Source organism: Anser brachyrhynchus (assembly GCF_964034855.1).
Source record: "Anser brachyrhynchus genome assembly, chromosome: 1".
Classification (NCBI taxonomy): domain Eukaryota; kingdom Metazoa; phylum Chordata; class Aves; order Anseriformes; family Anatidae; genus Anser; species Anser brachyrhynchus.
Window position 1 is genome coordinate 139,613,198 of NC_137694.1, and position 17,886 is coordinate 139,631,083.

At 36.2% G+C, this 17,886-nt stretch overlaps 1 long non-coding RNA gene across 1 annotated transcript in view; it reads right to left on the minus strand.

Moving 5' to 3' along the window:
* Positions 1–382: 382 nt before the first annotated feature.
* Positions 383–17,886, minus strand: part of LOC308192116 — a 45,094-nt gene continuing 27,590 nt past the window's right edge. Inside the window, exon 3 of the long non-coding RNA XR_013948577.1 lies at positions 383–889. This is a non-coding gene — a long non-coding RNA (uncharacterized lncRNA). The remainder of the gene's footprint in view (positions 890–17,886) is intronic.

Below are 17,886 nucleotides of genomic sequence, written 5' to 3' on the forward strand. Positions count from 1 at the left end.
TGTCTACAAAACATATTCAGACCTGTTTTTAGTGAACTCCCTCAGAACTTGTAGGCAAGATTTCATCTTCCTTTCTCTCTTCGTTGAATATAATCAGTTAGATTTGTTATGTCCCCTTCTGCTAGGGGTGGTTCTGTGGAAGTTTGATGTCTCAGATCAAAGGAAATTGGAAGTGTAGAATTAGCTACTATTTTAAAAATGAATGTCAGTAGAACTTTTTAATCGTTGTAAGAAGTTGTTTCGCTTAGAGTGTCATTGAGTCTTAGATTAGTGGTGTTTTTCCTTCTCTGTCACAGTCTCCCCATCCCTAATTATCAGAAGGCTTCAACAGTATTTTCATTAAGCTCCTGCTAAGGTAATTAGAGAATTGGAGGGAGCAGTTTGGGCATACTAAGAAATGCTTCATCCATCCTTTCCTTTCAGTGATAAAAGAAACTTTGTTTAGCTAAAAATTACTTAGAGGTTCTTCTTAAGGGTAGGGGGCATTATGCAGATGTGACAAAATAATCTCTGTGAAGGAGGCATATGAACACATAGATGAGGCATACACAAAACAAAACTGAGAATACATCAGAACCCACTGGGAGAAGCCTTATGAAGCAGTTTCGGGTAGGGAAGGCTGTGGAGGAGATGTCTAAGGGCCTCCAATTGGCAGGGTCCCCCATGCTGGTGTTGCAGGCTTCCTTCCCCATGTGGACTGAGGGGAGGGCAGATCCAAGTGCATGCAGTGATGGCTGTGAGGGTCTGTGTACACAGACAGAAGTACAACTCTCAGCTCTCACATCCATGAGAATACGCAGGATAATAAATATGCGGGATGATTTTCTGGGCCCAAGGTTCCCTTCCAGTCCAACTCAGAGTGTACGAAGATTAATGCAAGGAAGGGTCCCTGAATGGGGGGGAAGAGCAGAGAAATTTTAATTATCTTCATGAAAATGCAAGAATTTACAAGGGCTACAGAGGCAGAATGGAAAGAACGAGAAGTTACCAGAATAGCTGTGAAGAGGGATTGCTCAAAATGCAACTGGAAAAAAAAATACTTCCACAATAATTAATTAAGCTTCAAAATGTCCCTCTGAGGTAGGTAAGTATTATTAAACTAGAATATACAGAATTAATTAAGGTTTGCAGGGAAAAGAAAGGGCAGGAGAAAAAAAAAAAAGAAAAGAAAAGAAAAAGGAAAAAAAAAGCTGAACAAATTAATGCTAGCCAAAGGGGTAAGGAGAATAAGACTCCTACAGACAGAATCAAGGAAGAAACATATAGTAGGAAGAAAACATACCCATTAATATTGGACCCATTATTGGAACTGATTGCCAATGTTTCCTTCATTATTGGAGCTGATTGCCAATGCCTCCCTAAGGGAGGGCAAAGATGCCAGACTCTTTGTAGGGTGAAGGAGGAGTGAAGGGCATTATACCCTTGCTTAGGTTGTCTTTCCCTTTATGCTGACATTCTGTCAGGCAACCATCTCATTTTCAGGCTTTCTTTGGAAAACATTTTAAGGAAGGCTGTAGAGAGGACACCAAAAAGGTAGTCCTGTGCTCCTATTCCTTATTTTCAAACTACCCCCACCCTTAGTACAGATACCTAGTACTTTCATTGAAATTTCATGGGTGTTGCCAAACTAGTACTATAGCTATCACTGCCAGGATATAAGAGAATTGCCAAATACATATATCTTTCAACTCCAAATGTAAGTAATTTCACCAGGGTATCGAACGCTGAACACCCTTATTAGAAAATAAAACTGACTTAAGGCCTATGTGCAATTTTCTTCATAACAGGAGAAGATACAGAACCTGGTTTATCAGCCATCAAAAGACACCTTGAAGGAAAAAAAAAAAAAAAAAGAAAGAAAAAAAAAAGACTTTTAATACAATGCTGCTAGATAGGTCTACAGGTTTTGGTTAAGATGGAGTTAATTTTCTTCATAGCAGCCTGTATGGTGCTATGCTTTGGATTTGTGACTAAAAGAATGTTGATAACATACTATTCCTCAGTAGTGTTTGCATACTGTGGAAAATTTCTCTTTTTCACATGCTGTCCCTTCAGCAAGTAGGCTAGGGGTTGAGAGGTATATTCCATATCATATGATATCATGTTCAGCAATAAAAATCTCAGTGAAACAAGAATGAAGCAGGAATGTTCATGGTTGTGGCATTTGTCTACCCAAGTAACCATTAATTGATGAAGCCCTTCTTTCGAGGAAGTGGCTAAACATCTGCCTGCCAATTGGAAGTAGTGAATAAATTCCTTTTTTTGTTCTGCTGCACACATTGCTTTGCTTCACATATTAAACAACATAGCCAACCATTGGCCATCCTTCCTACTGTGCCACCATGCCCAAGTCTGATGTACCAGAGCAACCTAAAATAGTAGGTGCAGGAGCCCAAGTCTCTCATATGTATGTATATTACAGTGTGAATTCATCAAGTGTACAATAATGTGGACAATAGACATAGGCCTGAACATATACACCAGACCTCAGGATGCTGAGTGTCCTGTTGCTTTGAAATAATAATAAGTCCGCTGAAGATCTGGGCTGTAATTCAGCAGTATATTTTGGACTACAGATTAGTTTAGCCATGCATTTCAACAAAATATAGTCATGCTGAAGATGCAAAATTTGTTATGCTGATTAATTAATATAAAAAGTACTGAGTAGAAGTCAACCTCATAAACTGCCACTAATCTGAACTCTGGCACAGGAACGCTGAAGATGTTTTCCTATTTCACATAGTTATTATTATTTCGGTGATATCTGTATTCCTCCTGCATCTGCTGTGAGATGTATAGCACAAAGTGCTACATGAAAAGACACATTATGCAGGGTATTGCATCTGGCACGAAAAGGACAAAATATCTGTCTGTTTTTCAAGAGTTTCAATTTCATTTTTGTTGATTCAGATCTGACTTTATTTGATGTGGCCTTTACTGCAAACTTTAGCTAATCCATCTGTTACATTTTTAACGTGTTTGCCAGCTGTTAGTAAAAACTTACAAAAAAAGTATTCTGTTAGCTCATTCCTCAAACAAATAGAAGTTATGATTACAAGGTTTCATTAAACAAATTTTAAAATAAGTATATAACTTAATCATCTGTAGATGGCCTCTTTTGAGCATCTCATGCTTTTGCAAGGGGAATTAAAAAAAAAAAAAAAAACAACATAAATTGTATTTCTTTTCTTAGTTCTTATTCATAACTCCATTTTCTTGTATCTAAATTGTTATGATTTAAACAAGATTTCTTAAAACAAAAACAAGAGTAGGCAGAAATAACTGTACTGATGGGGCCCAACCCCTGAGCCCAGTTCATAAAACCAGCAGATTACATACAAGAACACCTGCTCACCGACATATGAAAAAGACTTTCCTTCTTTGCTAAATGCATTGAACAAGTAAAAACAGAATTAAAATACTCTTCTGCTAGTAGGAGAAAAACAGAGACAAATATGACCCTAAAGCCTAGTCTAACTTAATCCTAGCTATCCATAAGTTAGCATCTTCCCCAAACTGTTTGTGTGAGCCTGTTTTACAGTGACCATAAAAAGCAAACAATCTCAGAGACCAATCCATGCTGTCTGTGTCAGACATCTCCTAGACTGCAATGAATTATCCTCTGAACCAACCTCTCTTTTTCTGTTACCTATACACAAACTGGACACTCTCCTAGTCCCTTAAGTGTCAGGTTGCAAATGTTATATGAAACAAACTTTGGGCTTTGTGCAGTGCTTTTGTTGGGATCTGCAGGAAAATGTTGTCCCGCAAGGAAAAAGCCTCTGCCAAGTGTAAGAGTGAACAAAAGGAGGAAAAGAAGGAAAGATGAGGTTGAACTGGAGCTGTCCTGATGGACCAGAAGAAGGACTCATCTTGGCTTTGGAAGAGGCACTACCTGTTTTCTGTACATGAAATAACACAGAGCTCAACATGGTGATTCGGGACATCACTATGGGTCCTATATTCTTCATTGATTACTGTGAGAAACAAAGTTGTGTTTTTGTAATAGAAGGTGTTTTTGCAGTGGAGAATTCCACTAACCTTGCATATTCAAAAGTGATTGTGCAGGCATGACAGTAGCATACCAGTGGAGAGTATAACAGATAAGGGGAAGGTCCCACTGTCCCAAAATAAGGAGGATAAATAAGAAAACAGGCCGAGCAGTGTGAAATCAGTAAAAACAAAAATAATGAACCCTCTAGTTTGAGAGAAGAAGGAAAAAAAAATAAAATAAAAAAAGAAAAGGATAAATTAATGGTTAGTCAAATAAAATTGTACATATGTGGTATAGAAAGGTGTTGAGTAGGTTGTGAACCTGTAGTACTCAGCCAATGAGGAAACAGGGGAAAAATCATGTGTCAGGTAATAAGGAATATAAGGTTATGATATACTTTTACTGTGCGCTCCTATTTGCAGGATGCCTGCCATTGCAGTCACAAATAAAACGTCTTCAAAGAAGATCCTGTCTGAAGAAAATTATTTGATTTTTCTCACAATTACAGAGGTGAAGGGAGCCACATTCTTTGGGAGCAAAATTGAGCTGCTTAGAATAGTCTGTTTCAGAGGCATTTACAGTCCTATCAGATGTCAGTATTCTATCTCAAAGTCTAATAGGAGTCCTAAAAACACTTTATCCTCCAGAGAATTAAAACCAGGGCAAACTCTGAAAGCAAACTTCAACAGACACATACATTTCTATGAGTAGGGCCAAGCATACAAAACATAAAGAAGGACAAGTATTTCATAACTAATCATTTTATCTCTCAGAGCAACTCTTGCTTAGTTGCTTAAAGCTTGTCCAGAAGTAGAAAGATTCTTATGGATGTCTGCAATTCAGAATTGTTTGACACAGTTGTGCAAACAAATTTCAGCTTATTTTTTTGCAAACCGTTTGCTGGAAATACTCATTTAGGGAATTCTTTATTCTCAAATCATGTTTTGATGTTTGTAATCATTCACCTACTTATGCACTCAGAAGCCACAATGATAATTAGAAAAATATTGTTGTCTCTTTTCCCCTATTGGATGATCTAACATGAATAGACAGAAGCAGTGCCTCAGCAGATTGCTGATGCTCATCATTCTTGTAGGGAACAAGGCGGGGCGGGGGGGGGGGGGGGGGTGACACCACAGTAAAGTAGAACTGTAGACTTGCTGGGTTTTCATATTTCAGTACGTTCTAAAAAGAAAAAAATATATATAATTATAAAAATCATTTTAAAAATTATGAACTCTGTAAAAATTTTCCTTTTCATGAAAGATGTAAGAGCAGTATAATTTATTTTCAACTACGTGGTATATTTTTCCATTCATAGTCTAATTATAATCATCGCAAATATCAATCAGTGTACTGTATAAGTACAGCATTCCAAAGGATATTGGCATCTTCAGCATTTGATTTAATTGTCTGAAATCTGGCTAGAGAGCAAGAATATGTTGCCTACATTCTTTATCCTACCAATAGCACTCCCTAAAACACCTATTCAGAAAATACTTAATATACTGTTTTAAAGACAATAAATTTAAGTTTTATATTTTTGAAGAAAAAAAATCATTTTGGAATTTTTCTTAAATGAAAAATTATATTTTAGTGAACTATTTAAGATCAAGACATAAACTATGTTTTAAAAAAAAAAAAGTAATATATATATATTTATACACAGGTGATTTAAACCAAATTAACACTTCAAAAACTATTCAAGATCTTAACATTTTTGTCCCAATTTGAATTTGAAATTTCTTTGAAATCATTAATACTTTTGCAGGCAAGAAAACTTTGTGAAGAGAAAACTTCAGAACAGTTTTACTGGAGTTATTACAACTTGTACTCGCAAATCTTTACAAACTAGGCCATATCTTTGCATAATCCTAAAAGGCAAACTCTAGTCCCTATGCATATAACATATGATAACATATTCTTATAGCAAGTTTGTTTTCTGAGGGAGGAAAGAATTTGGTTGCCTGTTCTAATAAATTAAATATTTGGTTAATTTAAAAAAAAAAAAATGGACTATATTATGGGACATGGCACCCTTGACCACAGAACAGCCACTTAGATTTTTACAGAGTCTGAAAAGCTACTTTTAGTATTTGCATTATACTTTGGTTTTGTATTTTAATTTAGAAAACTCATGTATGCACTGATTATTGTTTCTGCTATTTTTATATAACATTAGATAGGAGCCTTCAATTGCCAGTTATAAATATCCTTTAAAAGGTGTGTTGGAGAGCTGGGAGCCATACACTTGAGAAAAAGAGCGCCAAAAAGACTTTCTTCTCAAAGAATAAGGACCCATGTACAAGAAGTCAGGGTGGTGTAATTAAGATCTTTATTTCAGGAAAGAAACTTCTTAAGATATTCTTGTTTTACTGAGGTCTGATTTTGCAAGACTGAAAGGATGCATGTTAGAAGTAAACAGGTAAGCATGGATATATTATCAGAGCTATAAACCAGGAAGAAAAAGCCAGCTTACTTCTTTTTGTTCCTCAGAAAAAAAACAGAATATATAGAATACAGTTAAATAAAACCATAAGATGGGTGAAAAACTGGCTGACAGGTCAGGTCAAGAGTATTCTTGTAAATGGGCCTCACCTCGAGTACTGTGTGCAATTTTGAGTGCCACAGTATATGAAAGATATGAAACTGTTAGAGAGTGTCCAAAGGAGGCTAACAAAGATAGTAAAGGGTCTGGTGATGTATGAGGAGTGGCTGAAGTCGCCTGGCTTGTTCAGCCTGGAGAAGAGGAGACTGAGGGGAGGCCTCATGGTGGCCTGCAGCTTTCTCAAGAGGGGAGCAGAGGGACAGGCGCTGAGCCCTTCTCTCTGGTGACCAGTGATATGACCCAAAGGTATGGCTTGAAGCTGTGGCAGGGGCAGTTCAGGCTAGATATCAGGAAAAGGTTTTTCACCAAGAGGGTGGTCAGGCACTGGAACAGGGAAAAAAGGGAAATAGTTACATCACCAAGCATGCCGGAGTTCAAGAAGCATTTGGACAACTCCCTGACACATGATCTGAATTTTTTTTATTTTTTTTTTGAGGTGTGGTCCTCTGGGGACCCAGGAGTTGAACTCAGTGCTTAGTGGGTCACTTTGGATATTCTATGATTCTATGATTTAAAAAAATTATTATTGCAAATATTTTTCCATTCACACACTAAAGACTTCAAGAAAAAAAAAAGATTAGAAAATATTATATAGAAGATGGTTACTTTCATCTAGCTGTTGTTTCTATAAAACAATATGAATTTTAGCTTTATCTTAACAGTATGAAATTAGCAGATTCTCTTTGAAATTTCTAGCTGTAAATCAAACATCCTTTGTTCAAATCCGCATGTTCACCTAATACCTTTATAATTTCAGCAGGGGTGTGTCTTAGGTGCAGTACAGGAAGGTCTTGTATGGTGCTTCAGCTGGTTTTTAACACAAGTCTTTTGAGGAAAAAAAAGATTCAGAATAACTGTAGAAATATTTATCCAGCAATTTTTAAGCTTATAAAGTTCTGAAATATAAAAGTCACTTTTAGAAAGACTGATAAGAAAAAATAAATAAATTATTTTCAATGACTCTTCAGCTCCTACAGTAACTCTTTGAGATTAATCAAGCTGAAAATAATGTTTTGAGATCTGGCTGACTCATACAGAACAAACCTGTTTAGACATTTAAACCAAAATTCTGATTCTTAATAAACTCTGAAACTAAAATAATACATCACAAAACAGCCAATAAAAAAAATGTAAAGCTAACTTAAAAATATTTCTGAGGTTTTCCATCTACACAAAAAAAAAGTATTTGGATACTGTGGCATTTGGGTAATGTGTACTGTGTACACATTAAACATTCTGTATATTCAGGATATTTGAGACAAACCCGGTAAAGTGATAAGCCACATAAAATGTAAGAGAGTAAGTATCCCTATCAAATCCAAACAAGACTAAGTGAAGTATGTATTCCTCTTTCTATGAAATCATAAAATCTGACTGTAGGAAAATCTCTTAACTGAACAAGCAGTGCTTTCTGAACCTTTCCCCAACTGAATCATTGGATTCAGCACAGTTCCAAATATTTATTTTTCAGGCAAGCAAGTGCTGGACAATTTCTAGGGAAAGAGATGAACAGGAGGAGATTCAAATATCTGTATTTCAGAGATGCTTCAGCAGCATGATGGTGGCACTGAAAAGCTTTCACCATAAGGAAAATAAAGTTGTGAATTTTGGTAAGAAATTTAATATATTTATTTTTCTTTGACAACTTTTAATGAGTTGATTTTTTAATGGGTTAATTTCAGTGATACTGAAATTTAAAATTCCTGCAGGCTGTTTATACAATGTGTTTATTAGAACACAGTACAAAGTAAAGGTTGGTAACAGCGATACAGTAGGATTTCATTTTGATTTTAGTTTCTTACATACACCTGAATATCAACCATAGGAAAAATCTGTACTGGTATAATCTGAGTGCCTGATTTAAAATACTCTCTTTTCTTTCTCTCACAGAAGAAACAAATATAGGTGGACTTCTAAGCAATTAGAAGAACAAAGGCCATTGTGATCATGTTAGAGGAAATCCACCAGCTGTCTTGTGCAATGTTACCACAGTCTTCCTAAACAAAAATAAAAATTATGCTAAAATTTGAAAGTCACCCTATTACTTTAATAATCTTTCATTTTGTTTGTAGCCTGTATTACGTCTATTATTGAATGAGTTTTCTGAAATTTGTGAAATATGTGCTGACATCTCACAGACATATTGCACCATGGATTTAGAAACATCAAACTAAACAACACCCAGATTCCCAAGGTAGCTTTTTTAAAGATTATCTCTACATAAAACTGCAAATTATTGGGGAAAAAAAAAAAAAATAAGATTATGCAAGGACCAGTGAGTTACCCTTACTATTCTAAACAGACTGTAGCCAGTCATCAATTGCATTGTTTTGCCAAGCTATAATTGTTTTAGCTATCTTTGATAAAGTGGAAGTTCTCTATAGAGATACTCACAGATTGCCTTATGACCATGGTTATTTTCTTCCTCTTCAGAGAAACACTATTTTTAATGTGTAGGTTTTATTTTATGTAAGTGAGCAAGTTCATATTGTGCCCTTCCTTTTCTTTCTTATCCCTCTCATATAGATATAAAGAGATGTAAATTCATTCAGATCCTTAATTATTTTGGATCAGATGCTAAAACAAACAGATGTGAGAAAAGATAAAGCTAAAGTCTAGGTGATACTATAACAGATGAAAGACAGATTCAGAACTTCTCAGGAAAAAAAAATAGGAAGGAAACAGAAACTACTGTTTCTTGTATATTTCCATGACAAGGAAAATAAATTAAGACTACTGTAATTAGGAAACAAATACTGAGCAGAATGAGAGGCTGAGTACAAGCAAGATGGCAGGAACCTCTCAGCAAGTCACAGAAATACCCCTTGTCTTGCCACTGGAAGCTGGGACAGAGAGGTCATGAGCAAGACGTCACTCTTCCCACGTGTGTTGTTTTGCTACTCTATTTCATTCAACTTGCTAAACTAATTTCATTTAACTTTGCTTAACTAAATCAATGTATCCCGTATGACTGAAATGGTCCAGGATGTTGCTTGCTATTACTGCCCATCCACCTACACCTGCTGGTGTAACAAAAGGAAGAATATCCAAAGTTCAGCTTTAAGCAGAGGACATAGCTTGATTTTTAGAAAGCTCCAAGCACTAAAGTAGGGAATGAGCTAGAGCCAATCAATAGAAAACACTAAGCATGGACTGGAAGGTAACTTGATGAGCATGTGGGAGATGAAATGTAACTGAATTTCCACCCCTTTTCAGAGCTCCTGTTCCAAAGCAGGAATGAAACAAAAGTTTTCTCCACTAAAATCCCAACCCCAACACCTTTTGCAAGCGGAAGCATCTGCCATTAATCTATAACAGCAGAGAGAAGAGATCAATATTTTTTATCTTTTCTGAAGTAAGCTAGAAGCTGCAATCCTTGATCAAGATGTGGGTGGCTCAGTTTTAATTGCCTTCTCAGCTAAGCGGATTCATGCATTCATGTCTTCATTCATTCATGTCTCTACTCCTAAAAAATTCCCTAGACAAAAGACTTTGGGATATCCCACTCAAAGCTCTCATCCTTATCTGCTCTTGGAAACAGGTGGCTAGCAGTTGGATCAAAATCATGGGGCAGAAGATAAGTGGAAAGTCCTGAGCTGTGGACGATGCCTCCATGTGTTTAATAAGATTCTCATTATCTTGAAACCTGTGAAAGATTTGTCTGCTCTCAGAATCTAAACCGCATTGAATTCATACGTAAAAGTTTCTGCTCCTTTTAAAACTTGAGTCTGCTGAGGACTGTCTCCCCATAAAATCAGGTGAGCACCCAAGGTAGGCATCTCTACATCTGATGTAATGCTGCATGGAAGTCAGGACTTGTGTGCTGAGCAGGAATATCTCTGTTCACATGAAAGTCAAAGTAAATAGCTGCTGCTGTTCTAGCATTTGCATACACTGAGTTAAACTGGTGCCTGACCAATGGTGTGAAAATAACTGTAGTCCTCAGTGTGCTGTCTTATATACAAAAAACGCACATATAACAGATGAATTTATTTGAGTGCCTTGGTCTCCATTTTTAGTCATTGCTATCACCATTTCATGACAGTCATTTGTCACAAATAATTTAGTAGATGTGCATGTGTTCTCTCAGCCCTAACTGTAAAGGACACATTAAGATCTTTGTAATAGCCTATGTGCCACAATTTTGGGGAACAAATCCATCCCTATGTCATATTATATTAAAGAGTGTTCCATTCATATCATTATATAATTGGTCATACCAGCTCGCATAATAACTTACTACAATTGTTAGAGCAGAAATGGAGATAGAAAGGAGTCTTACTGAACTTAAGACATATTTTGGTTGCAGACAAAATGGATAACTCCTGACTTGGACACCAGAAGCATAGATTTGTTCTTATAAACTGTCATATCTGGGAATGCTAAACACAGAGGAACTGCCCTAATTTAGAAAACCTGAAATGGGGAAAATTTTGAGTAAGAGATGTAAAATAGTGTGCCTATCCAGGAAAAAATTGATAGATATGAAAAATGGTCATTTTCCATGCCAGGACAGAAAGCAGATTTTTTTAAAAATCTGTACCCCAACAAATGAAGAAATGAAATGAAGAATTGTCAGTAATAGATGAAAGATGATGATTCAGAGAGATTTGAACTTGCTCCTTGCAAATGGGGGCTAGGGTCTCTTAAAAGTTATTATGAGAAAGCATCTACCTCTCTAGAGTTTCTGAAACTGAGAAATATTTCCTAATAAAAGTTCAGCTGAAATAGGTATACATCAATTCAAAAAATTAACTGTACTGGTCTTCACTTCCTAAACAAAAAAAAAAACTCATTTAAAATTCATAGTAGGTCCAGATGACAATGCTGAGTCTGGAGTCCATGAGCAAAGTAGGAATGTAATGGTTACTGCTGAGATGCAAAAAACATGCATAGGTCTCAGTAGTTTGTCATGATGAAGATGGCAGCATTAACTGAGGAGGACACTCTATGTTATACACCACTGCCCTCCTATTCTTTAGAAAAGTCCCATAAAGACATGAAAAAGTTTGCTAAGACTGGTAGAATAAGGGAGCCCGTAAGAAGGCTGTGGTCCATTGTCGCAAACATTTTTTAACTTAATTCCAATGTTTAGCTTGCAGGGCAGTAGGACTATAGTAAAATATATATATATATATGTGCATATATATATATAAATATATATATTAAATGTAACCCTTCTATTCTACAGCAGCATCAATAGACCAAGAGAAAATTGCAGATTTACCTTGGAGTGAAACAGTAGATATTCTAGCACCAAAAAGATGCCAGGAATGTTCTCAAAGGAATCAGTGAGCCAAGATGAAGAAAATGAGAAATGAATCACAGCAAATTCCAGACTTCTGTCATATATATTTGCGCCACGGTGCACACCAGTTATCCTTCTATTTCAAATCCAAAGTTGATCTCCCCCAGATTTTCTCTGAAAATGTTTAGGCAGAATATACTGTTTTTTATTATACATTCCTGTTTCTATTTAACTAAATAATGATAAATTCAGGAAATGTACAGAAACTTTACAGAAATGTTATGTTTCCTGTAATTGCTACAGTGGAAGAACACTATCCAGAGGGAGAGGTTAATCCTGAGATACTGGTGTATATCAGCCTGGACATGAAGAACAATACATTAAATAAAGCCAAAGGTGAATCATTTTTCCTGTCATTTTGATTTTTAAAAGGTTACCCAGAGCTGTATTTCGTAACTCTTGCTTAACTTCAGCAACAGTTAACTATAGCAAAGCTACCAAGACAAAAGAATCTGAGTGAAAATAGTAGGATATAAACCTGTATACAAAATATTTTTGAGATTTCCAGTGTTTAAAGATAACTATTCTCTTATTTGTTTCTTCGTCTAAGTCTTCTGGGGAATAAATAAATAAATAAATAAATAAATAAATAAATATGGAGAAGCCTCAATAACGTTAAATTGCACTAGCAGGAGTCTGAGTTGCCATATATGCTGCTATATCATGGCGGTATCTTCTTTAGTAAAGAAATTAACTGTATTCATTTAAAATCATTATTTTCTGAAATACATGCACTGTGGAACAGGATGAAGAAAAAGGACATACCCAGCTGAGACCTAGAGGTTTATGATATCCCTATATTCTCACAGGTGTTCTTCCTGTAATGCCTCTTTTAAGAAAATGATTTTTTGTATTCCCATCTTCACTTCTAGATGTTCAATATTTAGTGACAATATAATGATCATACATTGCTGACTGTAGCCACATATGGTGCCAGAAAGCTTGGCCAAGGTTCATTCCCTGAGGACTTTGGTCACTCTCCTAGTATTAACAAAGTGTGGATTATTTTTCTGATTTGGATTTATGTCCTTGTGGGGCTGATCTGAGACCAGCAAACTCATTTTTAGCAAGTAACTTAAGTTGCATTTGAATTCATTCCTCCAAACAATGAAATACTACAGTGTTCAACAATTGCAGTATAAGGCAGGTTCTCACAGACTGACTAGTGATCAAAATCTAATTAGTCTGTTTAGAGAGCCTAGCATGTTTCATTGTGTTTGCTAAGTCAAGAAATTGTATCTCAGAAATTATACACTCCTGTAGTATGCCTTATGAACACAGTATTACTGTAGTTTGCGTAACCATTCTCACTCGACTTTGCTTAATAGACCTTATATTTTATGTTTTCAATGAACAACTCATACAGGGTTGAGCCAAGGGCTTAATCACTCTTAATACAATAAAGCAGCACTTTAAAATATTATTAACCTCATCTGTCTAGATTTGGAACTAATAGACCATTGTGTGTGTATTGTCTTTATCCCTGCCAGTTATGTACATATTTATTAATCCACTCTTCCAGAGGAAAAATTTCTAAAGCAAAACCAACAGTAACCTTCAAGTGAGCGGGCACAGGTTAGAAGGGCACTAATTAAATGTCAGACTTGACAGATTAAAATTATGAAATTTAAAATCACCGTGGAGCTCTTTGTCATTGTCAAATTAGGAGTCAGTGTGATGAGGAGCACGGAAGTGAATGGTTTAATGGATTGAATGGGAATGTGGCTTAGCAGCAGGCTTTTCTTGAATTCAGATCAGCCTGTAGTTCAGATCAAAGGCTGCTAGTTCAATTTCACATTCAAAAAGAGTTGTAGCTTACCTGCATCAGTAATAGATGTGTGTATAAGTACAGAGGTTTAAAAAAAAAAAAAAAAAAAAAAGGAAAGAAAAAAAAAAAGAAGACAAATATGTTTCATGAGAAATAATTTTTACACAGATGATTTATGGATTTAGATTAGTAGTAACATCATTTTTTCTATTATTTGGCTCTGGGGTATTTAATGAGATTTTAAAGTCAAAGTGTTTATGCAGTGCTTATTATTTGTTTCTGAAAGCAACTTTTCTATTTAGCACAGTGGAAGACAAGGAATATCTAGTGCTGGGTAAGCTATGTTAAAGGAAACAAGATAAAATGTGAGTGGGCCGCATTCTGAAAATATGGGTTCTGATATACATTTGGAAGAATACTGACGACTTCAGCAGTGTTTATACCAATAAACACAAATGGCATTGAATAAAATGGAAATTGTGCTGTCATAGATCAAAACACTGTTTACATTTAAGTTTGCTTTATGAGGAAATGAACTTAAATGACTGATATTGTTAAAAGCTTAATTTGCATACACACATATATACACACATATGTGCATACATAAATATTTATATTTATATATAATGTGTATGCAATTTCTTTCAGACATCAGTTTTATTAAAACTAAAGATTTAGCTCTTGCTAATTAGGTCTGCAAAGCACAAAATTAAAGTATTTCCCTTTCTTAAGTGATTACTTGTATGTTGGCAGAATTTTCAAAATCTCTTGCCTCCTTTCTTGAACAAGTCAGTAAATTATTACATTGTGAAAAGCTTCTAATAAAGGATCTTTTCATTAAAACATAGTTTTGAACAGCATAGAAGATATTATACAACGGTGACTGAAATCAATAGGATCGGATTTTAAAAAAGGATTTGGTAGTTATTTAAACCCATTGGAAGTCTTTTAAACCATTGGGAATATTTCTATTGAATTCAAAAGATGTTGGATCAAAGCTGAATTCTTTAATCAATATATCTAAATTTACATTACAAAAAACATCAATACAAATGTCAAGCCATTAATTACATTCATAATATTTGGGGGAGTTCTTGAAACAAGGGATATGTTATGATGAAATTATGCCAGGTAACTCTTGTCCCATGCTCCAGTCTCATCCAGACACTACTTAAAACATTTGACAGAACTGGCATCTTCAATTCAAACACTGATTTGTAGAGAGACATCTTTAGCATACTGTAAAACAAGGCATCCACCTTCTGCTTCAATGTACACATGTACTGAACAGGAAGACAAGACTGAATATGAGTCTACAATAGTATTTCTGGGGAATACAGCACAGTATCTTCATCTGAGATGACTCAAATACAATCCCAGTAGATATCAAATAAATCACTAATCTGTCATGATCACTTTCACCCCAGGCAGACACGGGAGGTCTTCAGCCATCAGTAGGAGAATGTTTTCAAAGACCAGCACCTTAATTCCCAACTTTTTGCAGCTTTGTAACCTTTCCTGACCATGGTCAAAGAGATGAGAGGGTCACATCACAACCACATCTTAACAGAGGACTGTAGAACAACTACACAGCATCACAAAATGATTTCTTGAACAAAGAGAAGCATCATCTAATGCCATTGGCAACAAAATGAGATCCCCTACATACTTCATAAACTGTACTGTTGTTACTCCAAAGAAGTTGTTCTGGAAAAAAATGTCCCTATACTTCTGGTACACCAAGAATCAGAGGACTAAAATTACTGAAGAAAAAAGTTTTTTCCCATCTCGTGTTTTTTCCCATCCCCTTTTTCCCCTCCTGCATTTATAGAAGACTCATGAACCAAAAGCACTGATTTCTAACTAGAATGTAATCAGTAAGTTGGAGAAAAAGGAATGAGTTTCCAGTCAGGTAAAAATAATTTAGGTTAATATGAATAGGACAGCCTGGAGAACTGTTATCTGATTTTGTAGATGATTTGATAGCGAACAAAAATACTGGTATGGTTTAATATGCAGAACTAACCTTCAGTACGATTTTTTTCTCTTGTAATAATTGGTTTCAAGTTTTGCAAAGAAAGCAGATACTTCTGCCTTTAAATACATTTATATCCATAAGAAGTTAATAAAAAATACCAGCCATTCTAAAGAGGTTATGATGCCAAATAAGTGACATTTATTAAAGGCCTTTTCCTCATTTTTTTCTATTTTATGAACATTTCCTAAATTATTTTAAAAATGCCAGTGATTCCTCTTGAGTTCAAAACTTTAATTTGCCAGAGTCATGCATTATTTATCCATTCTGAAATATCACAGTGACATACATTTCCAGTACATTAGCTTATCAAGGGGTGCAAGTCATACAGAATACAAAACTTTTAGTCCTGCTGTATTCTGGCCTTATTTTAAAGGGAGGTGATGAATCCCTCCCTGAGAAAAACCAACCATTTGGTAAAGCCATGTGAGAACAGTCCCACACTGATTTTCCTCAGCAAGGAGCACAGAGAAGATGCAGGCGGCCTTGGCCAGGGCAGGAGAAAACTGCACAGGGACTGTTCCTGCGGGACAGTCCACTGAATTGTCTCTCTGGAGCTGTCCCCAAAAGGGCCAGAGACTACTGCATGGCCCTTTACTCTGACCTGCGCACCTAAAGAGGTGCAAGTTTGTGTCATCCCCTGTGTAGCTATTTGCTGGGTTGTGCGAGTCCACCCAGGTAGATTCTTCTAAGGCTAGTGCTGCTGTGTGTAACATTCAGCACCTTAGTTTTGAAAATACAGTTAATTGTATGTAGCACCAAAATTCCTTTTCCTTTAAGGATTCCCTCCTTACTCCCCTCATGCCATATTGGAATCCTTTTTCTTTGTTACCATTCCTGCATCCCTTTAGTGAAGGGGTGAATGTCGCTCTTCATTGTTGGGTTCATTTGGTCACATGAGAGTAACATGGACCTCTCTCTCCATATGCACATCCTCTGTAATACTACCTGACACTGTTAGGCTAAGGAAGCACTAAAGAAGACCTGTGAAATGACTCAAAATAGCTGATCAATGGATTATTAAGCCAACCAAAGTCATTTATGTGGTTAGGAGGACAAAAAAGCCACAGCAGAGGCATCCAGAGTGCAAAAAATAAACCTAATAAATTTTGTTTTTTAAAGAAAATGGGTTGCCACTCACAAATATGTATATTTCCATCACCTGTGACTGCCACATAAGTTTCTTGTGGTTGGTGAAGGGTGAGGCATAGAGATATAATTTGGTGAAAAGAACAGCTAACAAAGTCTGGGTTCCTGTGTATCTGCGACAAAACTGATCTATCAGTTGACTATAAGAGGCAAAAGCTGACTGAAGCTTTCGTACAGCTGGGTTAGCCACAACATTTCTCTCTTGTTCAGAGTCTCTGAAGAGATAGACTGAGCTTTTCTTTCAGTGAACTCATTAGGAATGTTTCTCTTCTGTATATGGCTATTTCAATTAAACATATAGGAAATTAGTACCTCCGAGATCTTTTCTCTCCTACCAGCCATGTCTAAAATTGCTGGGAGAGGGTTCCAAAGTTATCAAGGGAACAAAGATGGAAAGAGAGAGAGGCACAAACACAGTAGTTGCATAAGCTTTTGTGTGAAGGAAACCAAATATCATAATGGCCCAAAATGGATAGGTGGCTTCCTTTCCCAGTGGATGAAGGATAACATTCAAGATATATGTTTTTCACGTAAAATAATCCTTTTGGATGTACTCACATGCAGCATAGAACCAGCTGGTTTCGACATCTCCACCAACAACACTGATATAATATTGCAGGGCTATCAGTCCCTTTGCCAGTGGAGCAAGTGCAGGCTGCCAGCTGCATTTGGCAACTGTCACTGAATTCATCCTATATAAAGAATAACAGACAACTTGACAAGGGGAATTGCTGATGGGATATAATGGCTTTTGCCTTTAGGAGACCTGATCAAAGCAGATCTACAATTTAGTTTGTTGTTGGCTCACAAAGGGGGACACAACCTGTAGTGCTTTACTAACATGCAACTCATGAGCAATTCAAGTGCAATTCTTAGTCTGGGTAATTTTACATGGCCACCAGCAGGATGTGCTGACATGGAGACTGTTAGGTATGCTGACACTCTAGCTGTGAGAATAAGTACGACAATGAGAGCTGTACAGCAAATTTTCCTTTGTCCTGCAATAGAACAATGATGACCTGCC